This window comes from Miscanthus floridulus, chromosome 16 (assembly GCF_019320115.1).
Source record: "Miscanthus floridulus cultivar M001 chromosome 16, ASM1932011v1, whole genome shotgun sequence".
NCBI lineage: Eukaryota > Viridiplantae > Streptophyta > Magnoliopsida > Poales > Poaceae > Miscanthus > Miscanthus floridulus.
The window spans coordinates 66,891,502-66,905,389 of record NC_089595.1 but is presented as its reverse complement, the minus strand read 5'-3'; the positions used below and the strand labels follow the sequence as shown (position 1 = coordinate 66,905,389).

At 43.4% G+C, this 13,888-nt stretch overlaps 1 pseudogene; it reads right to left on the bottom strand.

Annotated features, from left to right (window-relative positions):
- Positions 1–3,672: 3,672 nt before the first annotated feature.
- Positions 3,673–9,768, bottom strand: LOC136510768 (uncharacterized; annotated as a pseudogene).
- Positions 9,769–13,888: the final 4,120 nt, after the last annotated feature.

The window sequence follows — 13,888 nt, the reverse complement described above, 5'->3', positions numbered from 1 at the left end:
ATTGACATACAAAGGAAATTCAAGACAAACTTTAACTCCTAAAAAAGTTTAAGCTTATCTTTCGCGTATCGTAGGCATGGAGTGATACATTAGGTTCTTACATTATAAACAATATGAAGTTATGTTTCAGTTTCCTATCAAAATTTGGAGTTATATTTTAACTATCTGTCTTTCTTAAAGACTTACGTAATATTGTTGTTTCAAACACACGATTGCAATATCTCTTTTTAGGTAAAAGGATAACACGCGCTCATACATAATATGTTATCGTGGTATTATGTGTTCCTGTTGCAACACACGGGCATTTACCTAGTATGTTACACAGCAAGCAACTCCTGAGAACATGGCTACCATTGTACTGTACATTAGATGGAGTGGAATAGGAGAATTTTTTTAAAGGAGATGTGAAAACTCCAATGTAGATAGTCATGCAGACCGAGGAGGAGATAAATGGGGCTGCGGAGGCAAGGTCTGTGGGTATCCATGCCGTAGAGGCTCATGTTTTATGAGTCTATTAGGCTAATTTCAATAGAGAGTTTCGTAGCATTGTTCTAAAAATGCAACATTGGATAAAATGTAATGAAACATGGATGAAACAATCACCCTTAATGCATATGATTTCATCCTATCAAATGTGGATGAAACTACAACTTAGACTGCCCTTAGTCTCTTGCTATTATGTAACAACTATTGTAAAACTCAAATTGCTTGTCCTCTTTAAATGACATGGCCAATCGTTCCAAAAAAAAACTTAGCTCATATTTCGTACTCCCTCCATCCTGTAATATAAGATATCTAACCATTCAAATTTGTCCCCAATTATAAGAAAAATCTAGTTATACAAACTCTCGAAATTGCAATAGACCAATAATCACATGCATATCTACCATTTATATCTATCACCAATCCAAATATTCTAAATTATAAGGGACTCTAGATATACAAACTCTCAAAATGGCAATAGTCACATGCATGTCTATCAATTAATATCTATCACCAACCCAAATATAGTAATTATAGAGGGTTGCATACATCATTTATTTTACCATATAATATGTTCTAAAAAGGGAGTAGCAGACTTAGGGCCTGTTTGGATACACAGGGATAGTTACTAGATGGGGCTAAAAATTAGCTCGAATTAGCTATGGTTAGCTAGCTAGATGGCTAACAACTAGTTAAGACTTGCTAAAAAATTAGTTCACCTATTAGCTCTCCTATTTAGATGCACTAGAGCTAATTTTAGCTAGCTAGCAATTAGAATGTATCAAAAACCATTAGAATGTACTCCCTCCGTCCCGTTATTAGTGTCGTTCTAGCGCCCGGCCGCAGTCCCACAAAGAGTGTCGTCGTAGCTACGACATGGGTCCCACACCTAGTAAAGCAGCCGATGTAGCCTATGCCTTTTGCGGTAATAATTAAAAAAATGACCCAGCCTTATCCTCTCGGCCTCTTCCCATCCGCTCATAGTCGTCGCCCCTCCGCTCCACCTCCTCCAGCCAGCGTGTCACCCCTCCGCTCCACCTCCTCCGGTCAGCGTGCGGCGTCGCCCCTCTACTCCGCCTCCTCCTCCAGTCTGCGTGCGGCGTCGGCCCTTCGCTCTGCTTCCTCCTCCAGTCTGCGTGCAGCGGCACATCGATCTAGATTCGGTCGGCCCGTAGGCTCCCGAGTGGCCGCCACTTCGGCTCGCCTCCTTCGGCACGCCACCTCCACCCGCATCCTCCAAGGCGCCTCGTCCCTCACATCTTCATCCGTGGCTCGGGAGCTGCCCCAATCTGCGGTTGCTTCCCCTTCCCCGTCAAGCACCGCCGGCCTGTCCCCTCCACCGGACGTGGGTGGAGGCTTCCCCTTCCCTGTCTAGACCCGCTGACACCAGCCTGCCCTCTGCACTAGCGTACAGGCGTTGCCTCCGCCTCTTCTGTGAAGGTTTGCTGTCACGCACATTCATTTGAGAATGTTTCAATCAATTTAGGTTTTTACCTTATTTGGTCGTGCTTATTAGTGCAGACATGCATACTCTTTTCAATCTGGAATTACTTTATTTGTGAACTCATGTAAGCATGCTCAGAAACATTAATTCATCACACAGATTTTTTCATAGGACTTTAGCAAAGATGATTTCTAATTTCGTTAAACCACCACAGTGGTCTATATTTGATTTTGAAATTTTTATAGGTTCTTACATTAGCGGGTTTCCTGTGCTTCAATCGGGCGTCCAATGGTGGACGGCAAGGGGGCACACGGGACTAGTAGGTTCATCTGTCGCTTGCAGATGAGGCGTGCCTTGGGGATCCAATCCAACCATGGGATGCGTCATGCCAGTCGCATGCGTGGCCAGGATCATCGTCGCGGAACGTGGTGGGATCGAGAAAAACACTGCGTCACCATAGAAGGCCAGGATTTTGCCCAAGACACATAGGAAGGTGGCGCGGACCAATTTGAGTTGATCCCAGATTCTGATGAAGAAGGAGGTGATAATGGTCCATCCTTAATTGGCGGCGATGATGAGTTCGTGCCTGAGACGGAACCACGGGACATTGTTGCGGTGAGCAAAGCTCATCCTCGTTTTGGGTAAGCCATCTTATCTTTCCCATCAATTTTGTTTTAATTATGGTAAAGTCAATGATTTTCATAAATTCTATGTATTATTTGCAGTACAATGCTTCATGAATGGCAGCAAATTATTCTAGTGGAAGAGCAGCAATGTGCAAGTCAAATTGCAACCAAGGAACATAAGGGGCTTACGGCATGCTCCAAGGAGGAGAAGGACCATAAGGCCGGCGCAAAGGAGGACAAAGAGCATAAGGACAATCCCAAGGTTGAAAAGGAGCATGAGGACAGCACCAAGGAGGAGTTGCACCACAAGGCCAGCTTCTCTGATATGGAAACTGATGACGAGGCAAGCTGGGTGGAGGATGGTGTGGACTTGCGAGCCATTCACACTTGGAAGAGGACAATTGGGTGCAGGATGGCGAGGACACACATGGCTGTTCACATGTGGAAGGTGATGACTTTAAAGACAAGGTAAATGACCTGATCATTGCCTTCTTTTCTGCATACAGAGATGTTTTACGGAGTGCCAAACGTTAGAGACTATTAGGCTGCAATAGTATGATTTGCCTGAAGGTCTTTTGCTGGTCATTGTAGTTGTACCCATGATGTGTCCTTTATTTTTTGCGGAGTCCAAACCTTAGCGCTTCCCTAATGTTGTTTAGTAGTGATGGCAGAAATATGTATAGTAATGATGGTAGTGATATGTAGAAGGTATTGATGGGCTTTTGTTTGCTTGAACTGATGGAGTGATGGTTTATGTTTGAATGGGCATATTATTTGTGATTTGCAATGTGAACTGGGTTGTTTCATTTGTGATTTGCAATGTGAACCGGGCTGTTTTATTTGTGATTTCTAACGGCAATTATTTTTTATATGAACAAAAGCAACATAAGCAATGTTTATATATACAACAGCAGTATGAAGGTTACATTTTCCAATCACAGACTGCACACTACGATTAAAAAGCACTCATATGACATAAAAGTTCACCACTGAATGAAACGATTATAGCAACTAGTGTACGTACATATATGTTGGTTACAGACTACCATTGCATATGTACAACCCATCTTGCCAAAACAAAGCCAAGCATGAAATGGGCTATTTACATGACCATGCCCATTAATTGCTCAACAACTTCAAAGCCCTTTGAACTAGTTGGCTGTCACAACTAAGAACTTTAGGAAGCATGTCTAGTGCCTCTAGCCTCTCTTTACTCATGTGCGGGATCTTGTACCTATTCCCTCCATTATCTTTCATAACTTCAATCACGCATCCTTGTAGTGTGAGGAATACCCTATTCAGGATGATTGGGTTGTAGTTTTCATATTCCATGATCACATTCTGGATGAGCTCATCCATGTCTTTAGATGTCGTTCTATCCGTTAATGACTGAAGAGAAGCAAAGAAACCAAGGTCTAGGCAGTTCATATCTGGCGAATTAGCCGACTGGTTCCTTAGGCGTATATCAAGTCCTATTAGGGCTACTGCTCTGGCAAACTCTGCATCATCTACTAGTAGATGAGAAGGAGCATTGTCCTGCTGGATCCATATTATCTTGTGCGCATCTTCTAGAGGCCAACAAGCTTGTATAGCTGGTAGGAGATAGGAGATCATATAAGATCTGATTCTTTGTCGGTCAACCTTCACTGTTTTTGTGATAGGTGTGCCTCTCGGCCTATTGTCACTTCTTCTTTTTGCTGGTTCCTAAAATTATAAATATTATTATGACAAGTAATAGAATAGGGATTGCAAATCATATGTTGAGAACGTTTGTACCATTCGCACAAAAGGCCAAGTGCCTAGCTTCCCATCGAAATAACATCTACCTTCATCATCAAATCTTGGTCTCCCAACAGCAAAAAAAACATGACTTTGTGAATTGCATTCTTGTTGCGCACTGTCCTATGTGGGTCTTCTTCATCGGGATGCATGTAAACCGTTCTGTCCTTCTTTGACCCATTAAACCATTTCTCATCTGTATGGATAATATTTTTTATATCAAGGAACTTGGTATTATTTGGCAAAGTGCTTGGATCTAGCATAGATACACACCAGTGCAACCTATCCTTTTTGTTTGCTTCTTTTAAATAGGGCCTGATTGCACTGGAGCAATCCTTCTTTGAACCAACAATGTAGAGTGGTTTTCTTTACACCAAGAGCATTTGCTAATGACCTTATGGTACATCTTCTGTTTAAGGGAATATCAGCAACCCTTGACAGGTCTACTTCAATTTTTTTACGACCACAATTCTTAGGTTTCAGTGATTTGACATCTACTGGTATGCCTTGTGCCTTGCATTTTTTTTTGCTCTCTGCCATATATGGTGTACTGTACGCAACTGCACATTGAACTTTGTAGCAACATGTGTTGTGTCTATCCTTTTTAATTTGCCATTCTTGCTTCTCTGAAGCAAATCTTCATATATGTCTTGCCTTTGTCTTCCTGTCAAATTCTTGGTTGCATTTGATGCTTCGTCTTGGTGTGTTTCCTAAAATTCTTCGTCATCTGAGTCAGTCAACTCTTCTTCATCAAATATGATGTTCACAACATCTGTGTACATGCCAAATTCTTGTATGAGATCGTCCATGGCATCTTGTAAGCCAATATCATCATCACCTACCAAAATAATTTAGATAGTGCATGCATATTGTCAGTACATGGATGATGACACTTTGTATCATACAGAACTAATATTGGTAACATGTCTTGGAAATGATGCAAATAATTCCTTCATGTAAGTTTTCTTGTTCTTCTTGTGGATCGTTTAAATCAAATGGAAGGCCAGCATCATGTGAGATATCCTCCCCTATGAATTATCTTGTCTGGTCAGTACAAATTTTTTCTACTAGAAGCTAAAAATGCATCTATTGTGCACATGTGCTTACATTCATGAACTTCTTGTTGTTCATCAATTTCATCAGGATCAAGACCCCAATGATGCCCTCTATCATTGTCAACTCCATCCACTTCATCAGTCTGACCTGCAGCTTGAAAGATGAGGCCAGATAAAAGATCAATTCCATTAACATCACCTGCACCCAATACTTGGAATGGATCATGGATATTTTCTTGTTCAACATATTGGCTTGTTTAGATCAGGCAACTCCTGTCCTTCCATATTTTGCGTCTTCTATAGCCATGTAATCCTAAGAACTTGTACCTTTCAGTTTTCTAGTATCTGATCTTGTATTTATGTAAATGCAACTCCGTGAACACATAGTATTTGAGTTATAATTTTTGCTCTCGAGTCTCAACTCTACACGCTAATTTACAAGTTACTCATTTGATTAAAACATAGCTACTCAGTAAATTCTGCATTTCTACTGTAACTTTTTTCGTGTGGGATTCTATTAGAAATCAAATCGATTTAAAGGGATGCATGTGTCTTTTAAAACTTTTGATGTCAACTAATTGGATACTCATTCAAATGAACTTGCAGACTGGGATTTCCTCATTGAGCATGTGGTGGAAAACTTGAACGAACATGGTTTTGTGGAAGGTGAAAGTGCTACATGATCATCATCTAGAAAAAAAAGTGCAGCAATAGAGTTGCAGGTTCATCAGGTGAGACACAATGCACCTAAAGAATTTTCAAAATTTGCTGAGTCTCAGATCAAGAAGTGTGAAGGCATAGACTTTTTTGACACAAATCCAGGAAAGAAGTCTGCTTGCAAACCGGAGAGATGAAGCTGCATGGTATGTTTAACCAACTCATGTGTTCCATGTTTTGTGTTTTGTATATAGCTGTTGTAATATAGTAATGTTGTTCAACCTAACAATTAGTTTTTCTTTGCATTTTTCTCTTATACCCATCTAATGAAATAATAAAAAGAGGAAGAACACATAGGAACAAGAAAACCTATCATAAACTTATAGGCCATGAAGACAAGAATCGGAGCACACTCATTTTAGGAGATGCAAGAGAAAAAACCAAAATCTGAGCACTCTCATTTTAGGAGAGATAGAAGATAGGTAAATAGAACAAGTACAATCATTTTGGGAGGCAGGCAGATGTGCTAATGTGGCAGAACCACCTAATCTAATGCCTCACAGGAGTGCTTGTCTTCCCTTAGACACTAAGCACTCGAGGGAGAACACTAAATTACTCGATTCTGTCGGGCACACCCCAAGGGAGAACCCAAAAATCCACATTTTTACCACCAGGATCACAAATGAGAGAATAAAGCTTACAGCATTCTTAACCCTTTCTTACATCGCTTTACATGTACATCAGAGTATAACATTTATTGTTGTGACAGCGGAATGAAATCATATTATTAGAGTATGAATAATTTAATTGAACAGTGGAACGTAAACATGTGATCAGAGTTACAGTGGAAAAATAATTAGCTATTCATGGCATGACGAAGCATTGATAAATAAACTATGACAACAGATTATCAACTTCCATTTATAAAAAAAATATTTTGTGAGAGTTGTAAGTAAAAACTACAATCGCAGCGTAAAGAAATCCTCGCTGAGCCCACCAGGAGAAATCCACACACAAGAGTCAGGTTTATCATCCACCTGTCACCGGCAACAGGGGGAATAAAACCCTGAGTACTCAATTGTACTCAGCAAGACTTACCCGATAGGAGGAAAGAAAAGACTCCAAGGATATGCAAGGCTATCTAGCTTGTGGGTTTATTGCATTTGCAGGAAACATTACTAAGCGTGTGTCCTTATATTTGATTTTTATTAATAGCCGCATTGGTTCATTAACTAACCATTCTATGTAAGCACCTGTACTACTTTCAAGCAGGTGGTAAGCAATCAGTTTTCCTTTGTCCATCTTTCATCTTTCAGTTCTTACTACAATGCTAAACCGCAGACAAGCCGTACTGGATCGCCCAGCGATTCGCAAATCAATGCCCCTAGCTGGGTACCCCGAAAACACACGCCCTGCTTGTACCCCAGGCACAAGCAGGACCAACCCATCACTCTCCTATCCTGGGTGTCCAGGTCCCCGTCCAAATTGGGGCTCCAAGCCCCTGTCCCTGAGTCCCGGACTCAGTGCAGTGCAAGGACCTCCTCCACCAAAATAAAACCCTAATAGTCGGTCCGGAAAGAGCCGGATCCGTGACAAGAGAGCAACAAGTCTTCCAAGCGCCCATACACAAGTATGTGCTCGGGATAATAAGTCTGTGACCTGCCTAGAGTCTTATGCAATGAACGGTCCTTAATCGATCAGACAGGGAAAAACGGTGTAACCAAGCTATGACCCGCATCCACAGCGACAACTTCTTACACCCACCAATACCCAAACCATATCCCTTCCCGGTCACCATTTTTTTTCTACCATTTTATATATTCCAAGTGATAATCATATAGTAACATATTTCCTATATCTCGTGAGTGACAGGCAATCACCCGACTTCTACCGAAGTCCTGTAGCATGGCATTCTACACGATCCTGTCATACTAGTAAGACTCATAGGATAAAGATATATATGCAAGTGGGTTTCATTCAACTCCCTAAAATTTAATGCACAAATATAATTTAAACTGCAAAAAAGTAGGGGTTATGCACCGGGGCTTGCCTAGGTAAGATATATTAAAAGTTAGTGTCTGCATCTTCGGATAATCCACCATCGTCTGAATAGAAAGCCCATTGCATCATCTCTGGATTCCCAATCATCCTTCGATCGATCCGTTGATCCATCATCGTACCTATATGATATACATGTGATGCAATGCAAAGATGTAATTAATCAACTGCAATCGTGACTTGTATAAATACGCTTTACGCTGCTCAAGTTAACGAGCTAGATCTAACGACGACCGTACTTAGGCTACATATCCATGTTGTCGCATAAGACGTTATTTCTCAACAATTCTTTTAGTTATATAAACCAACGGTGTTTCTTTATTCGTAATAGGACATCATTATTTATCTAGCAACTAATTATTCTAGAGCTACAAAAATTACGATGAGCAGCTAATATTGCTAGGAACCTACTATAAAGATTTCATATCCAATACTATTACCAATTTATCACGGAAGTTCCTACAAGTTTATATTTTTATAATATTAAGTATCTTAGATTAATTATATAGCTCCTAAGAATATTATCCAACTATATGAATAAATTATACTAGCAGGTAGATCATGATTTTAGAAGCCTAACAAAACTAGTTTGGCATTTTTATGATTTTTCTACACTTCATTCTCAATTTTTGAAAGGCACTAAATTAACAAAAACTAAAACAACGCAACAAGACCAGGCCTGGGCGGCCAACTCGGCCCGTAGGCGCGCGGCGGCCCAGCAGCTGGAATGGTCGGTCCACGCGGACGCGGCGGCCCAGGCGCACAGGCTTTCGGCCGGCCCAGCAGCACGAACGAACGTGGCCCAGCGCGCGGCAGTGGCGCGAACGGCCTATGTGCGTAGTGGCACGGCCCAAGCGCCAGCAGCGGCCCAGCCAGGCAAGAGCAGGCTAGCCAGACGACCCACAATGGAGGCCAGCGGACCAACCAGCCAGCCCAACTGGCAATCCTAGAATGTGTAGGCGTTTTTGCAAAAATGACCCTACTGTTACCTTTATTCAACTCCAGATCCCCGGACACTATTTAAACAGGTCACGTATTTGCGTAAAGAACCTTGTATAAATTTACGTCTTGGATTCATACCCTTCTTCATCCTTAGAGCAGAACACCGGCAGGGGAAATACGTCCGTCGGCCGATGGATGGCTTGTCGGCGGCGGTGTAGTGGTGGGGCAGTGCGGGGAGGTGAGGCGGTGGTGCTGTGGCGCTGGACCACGGCCGTGGGTGGCACCCCGCCCCTTCGCGATGCACAGCAATCGACTGTAGCCAGCCAGCTCGGCGCACGGCGGCCCGCTCCGCGTGACACGACGTCGATGGAGGAGGCGCGGGCGAATCAGCCGTCGATGCATGGCCTTGGCAGGTGCTGCGGCTCGAGCATGGTGCACAGCAGTGCGGCACGGCGATGCCTGGCTCGAGCGACGAAGGTGACGGGGCTTCAGCTTTGGTGCTGCTCGGCGGCCACGCCCTGGCCAAACATGATGACGTCCAGGAGGTTCACCACCGGCTACATGAGGACAAACACCATCATGAGCGAGCGAGTCTAGCTTGCTATAGACAGACGGTCTCTACTAACACACGGTCGAGCTGCTGGTCTGGCTGGATACTGCTGGAGTGAGTTTGGCGAGCCTCAAGAAGGCAGAGGGCAGGATAGACAGCAGCAAGTGCGGCCATGGCTATGTGCTGGTGGAGGTCGATGCAGGGCGTAGCTACGATGGCTCGGCTACTGGTGCTGTAAAAATGCACTGGCTGCTGGTGCTCCCAATAAAATATTTGGACAAGACCACCCGCTCTCATAAGCAAGAGAGAGCGTACGAGCAGCACAGACAGCAGTAGTAGTTTGGACTCACGGCAGAGGAAAAAGAAGGGGAAAAGAAGCAAGTTTGGCTCAGGCCTGGCAAAGGCAAACACTTCAAGTAAAGCAGGCACCAATAGCCCAGAGGTGACCGGCTCGGCTTGTCTGGTAGAGAGAACAGTAGAGCAAGGACAAGCAGTGACAGGAGACAAGTAAGGTCAGGTGTAAGGAAAATGGACCCTTGGCCCATTTACTTTGGATTTTGGTGTTTGATGACCAACACAACCAAATTGGACTAATGAATTTGCAAGTGTGTGTTTTGTAGTTCAATAGGGTGCAAGACGTAACTTGGACGAAGGCGACATGATGATCCGATGATCAACACCTCAAGCAAGACCTTAGAAGCACAAGAGAAGACCCAAAAAGATCAAGCAAAGTCCAAGCATGAAGATTGGAACCAAGCCGTACACAAGATCGTGAAGAAACGAGCTCACAGAGGCAACCGGATGATGGACCAGACGCTGGAAGCATGACCGGACGCTGGACCAGTGGCTCGGCAGATGGGCGATCGGACGCAAGGACCGGACGCTGGCGGCAACCGACTGGACGTAGGAACGCAGCGTCCGATCGAGTACAGAAAGGTTCCAGAGTGGCATATCTGTGACTGGACGCGTCCAGTGGTAGGTGACCGAACGCTGGCCAGCGTCTAATCAGCATATTGCTGGCTCAACGGTCGGGATGACCGGACGCGTCTGGTCAGGACGATTCAGCATCCGGTCAGTAGCAGTTTCACGGGAATTCGACCCCAACGGCTACTTTCTCAGTGGGGCTTATAAATACAACCCCCAACTGGCCATTTGATAAGAGTGGAGCTGAGGAAACATACCAAGGGTGTTGATACACCATTTTAGTGATCTCCACATGCATAGTGCTTAGTGTTTTATTAGGTGATTAGCATAAGTGCTTTGCGAAGTGCTTAGGTTGATTAGACCACCGCTTATGCGCTTGCTCTAGGTTTATGCCTAGTGTTTAGTGAGGTTTGCATACCTCTTGCCACCCCGTGCTTGCGAGCACAAGTGTTGTACATCAGAGGGGCTTGAAGTCTTGCGAGATCACACCAACCGCGTTTGTGGTGTGGCCGCCACCATGTACCGGAGGGAACAAGGCCCGCGGTGTTTCGACCGGAAGCTTGATAGTGAAGACGGTGGGGAGCATCCGGGAGAGGCTTGCCGAGAGGCACATCGGAGACCCACTTGCACGTGGGGAAGGCCTGAGGCTATCCACGGAGTTACCCGACCAGGAGCTTGGCCCTTGCGAGGGATTCCTTGCGAGGGGCTCCAACGAGGACTAGGGGGAAGCTTGCGCGCTTCTCGATACCTCGGTAAAAATACCGGAGTCGTCGATGGGAGTTTGCATATCTCTACCTTGCTCTTTAGCTTCCGCATTTACATTGATTACTTTACTACTTTTGCGGTAGAGATAGCAACACACTAGCAAAACCGTAGTTGCACATTTAGATAGTTTATCTTTTGCATAGGTTTTGCTAAGGTTAGGGAAAGGGGCCATAGTTTTGAGTTAGTATTTTTAAGTTGCCTAATTCACCCCCCCCTCTTAGGCATCATGGTCCTTTCAATTGGTATCAGAGCCAGTTGGCTCATATTTGGACCTTTGGCTTAACCACCGTTGAGCCGACGCTATTGTAGAGTGGTTGGGATGGATACCGCTAGGCCTCCACAATTTGATGGCACTAACTTCCTCTACTCTAAGGCTAGAATGGCTTGCCACCTTGAGGTGGTTGATTTAGGTGTATGGAGAGTCACTCATGATGGGATGAAACCCATTAAGAATCCCGAAAAGCCCACAAAGAGTGACGAAAAAGAAATGCATTTTAATGCTAGAGCTAAGAATTGCTTGTTTGAATCATTTAGCATGGATGTGTTTAACCAAGTGTTCACCTTAAATACGGCACATGAAATTTGGTTAAAACTCCAAGAGCTCCATGACGACACAAGTAATGTCCATGAGCAAAAACATTGTCTAGCTAAGCAACATTATGATTCCTTTGCTATGAATGATGATGAGCTTGTTCGTGATATGTATTCTCGATTGAATCTAATTATCAATGAGCTCCATTCAATAGGATTATTAAAGCTAGATGATGCGGACATCGTGAGGAAGATCATCTCCGTTCTACCACAAAAGAAATATTCAAGCATCATCACCATCCTTCACAACATGGAGAACTTGAGCACCATGACCCCGGGCATTGTCATTGGCAAGCTAGTGGCATTTGAAATGTCACATAAGATGGGTCAAGGAGAAGCATCTTCATCAAGCAAAGGCAAAGCTCTCGCTTGTAGCGAAAAGAAAAAGATGAAGGACAAGAAAGTTGAGTCAAGCTCAAGCTCAAGCTCCTCAAGTGAAGAAGAAGAAGATGAGGATGATGATGATGATGAACAAGAATCAAGTGATGATGATCAATCTTCCTCGTCCACCTCCGACCTTGATGAAGAATCAATCAAACTTATCAAAAAGGTGGAGAAGATGATCATAAGGCTCAATGTCAAGGGTGTGCCCATCCAAATTCAAGACCTTGTTTTCACAAATCAAAGAAACAAGCAAAGAAAGAGAGGATGCTATGGATGCGGCGAGTTGGGGCACTTTGTGGAAGTTTGTCCAAACAAGCCCACACCCAAGGCAAAGAAGAAGGCGTGCAAGAACAAAGCCCTCACATCAATAAGGTCATGGGATGATTCTTCAAGTAAAGAAGATTATCACAAGAGGCAAGGGCGCAAGCACTCATCATCAAGCTCTTCTCGTGTGTGCCTTATGGCATGAGGTAATGAAAGCTCATCCTCTAGTGAGAGCGATAGTGATGATGATTTGCCTTCTTATAATACAATTGTGCAACAAAATCTTAAATATGCTAAAGTTTGCACTAGTCAACAAAAGAAACTCAAAAATTTAAAAGAAGAGCTAGGTAGTTCACAAGAAGCATACAAAAATTTGCTTGAACAATATGAAAACTTTGCAAATCTCAATGTTGAACTATCTACTAAAATTGAGCAACTTGAGGCTAGTGCAACAACAAATGCATGCACAATCAATGATGAGCAACTTTTAAAGAAAAATGAAAAATTAAAAGAAAAGTTAGCTAGCTCACAAAATGATTATCAAAGTTTGCTTGCTAAATTGGAAAGCATGTTCAAACATTGTGATGAGCTAACTATTAAAGTTGCTAATCTTGAAGCCGTCAAAAATACCCCCACCAAGGCATCTAAAAAGAAAAGTTCTATCATTAAAAAGGATGTCTCTACTTCTTGCAATGATTTATGTTTAGACTCACCTTTGTGCAACCAAGTTTGTGTTGAGAAAGTTGTTGTAGATACATGCACACAAGAGGTTGCAAAGGAAAATGAGCAACTCAAGCAAGAAGTAGCTCGCCTCACCAAGGACTTGACTCAAGTGAAAGGCAAGGCGAAGCAAACCCAACTTCATCAAGATAACACCATCAAGGGAGTGAAGAAGCTTGATGAAGGACAAACCATGGTTTGTTACGTATGCCACAAGGAAGGTCACAAGTCCTATGAGTGCAAGGTGAAGAATGGGGGAGGAGCAAAGAAGAAGGAGAAAAAGCAAATAAGCAAGTTCTCCAACACCTACACCAACATGGTGGACAAGAAGGCCTCCACACCTTATCTCTTGAAGAAGAAGAAAAATGACAAAGTGATGGCCATCAAGGTGAACAAGCAAGCCAACAATGGGGTCAAACGCTTTTGGGTGCCAAAGGAGATCATCTCAAACATAAAGAGCACCAAGAAGGTTTGGATCCCGAAAGGGAAGTGAGGAGTCTGTTGGAAATCGGGGAATTTGGAAACTTGGTAAAGTTTGGGTGCATTTCATGGGGTGCATCATGATGGATAAAGTCATTGCCAAGTGGGTTAGTGAATACTATGGACCCAAATTCCTCTTCCCATGTTAGGCAACTAGATGTCATTA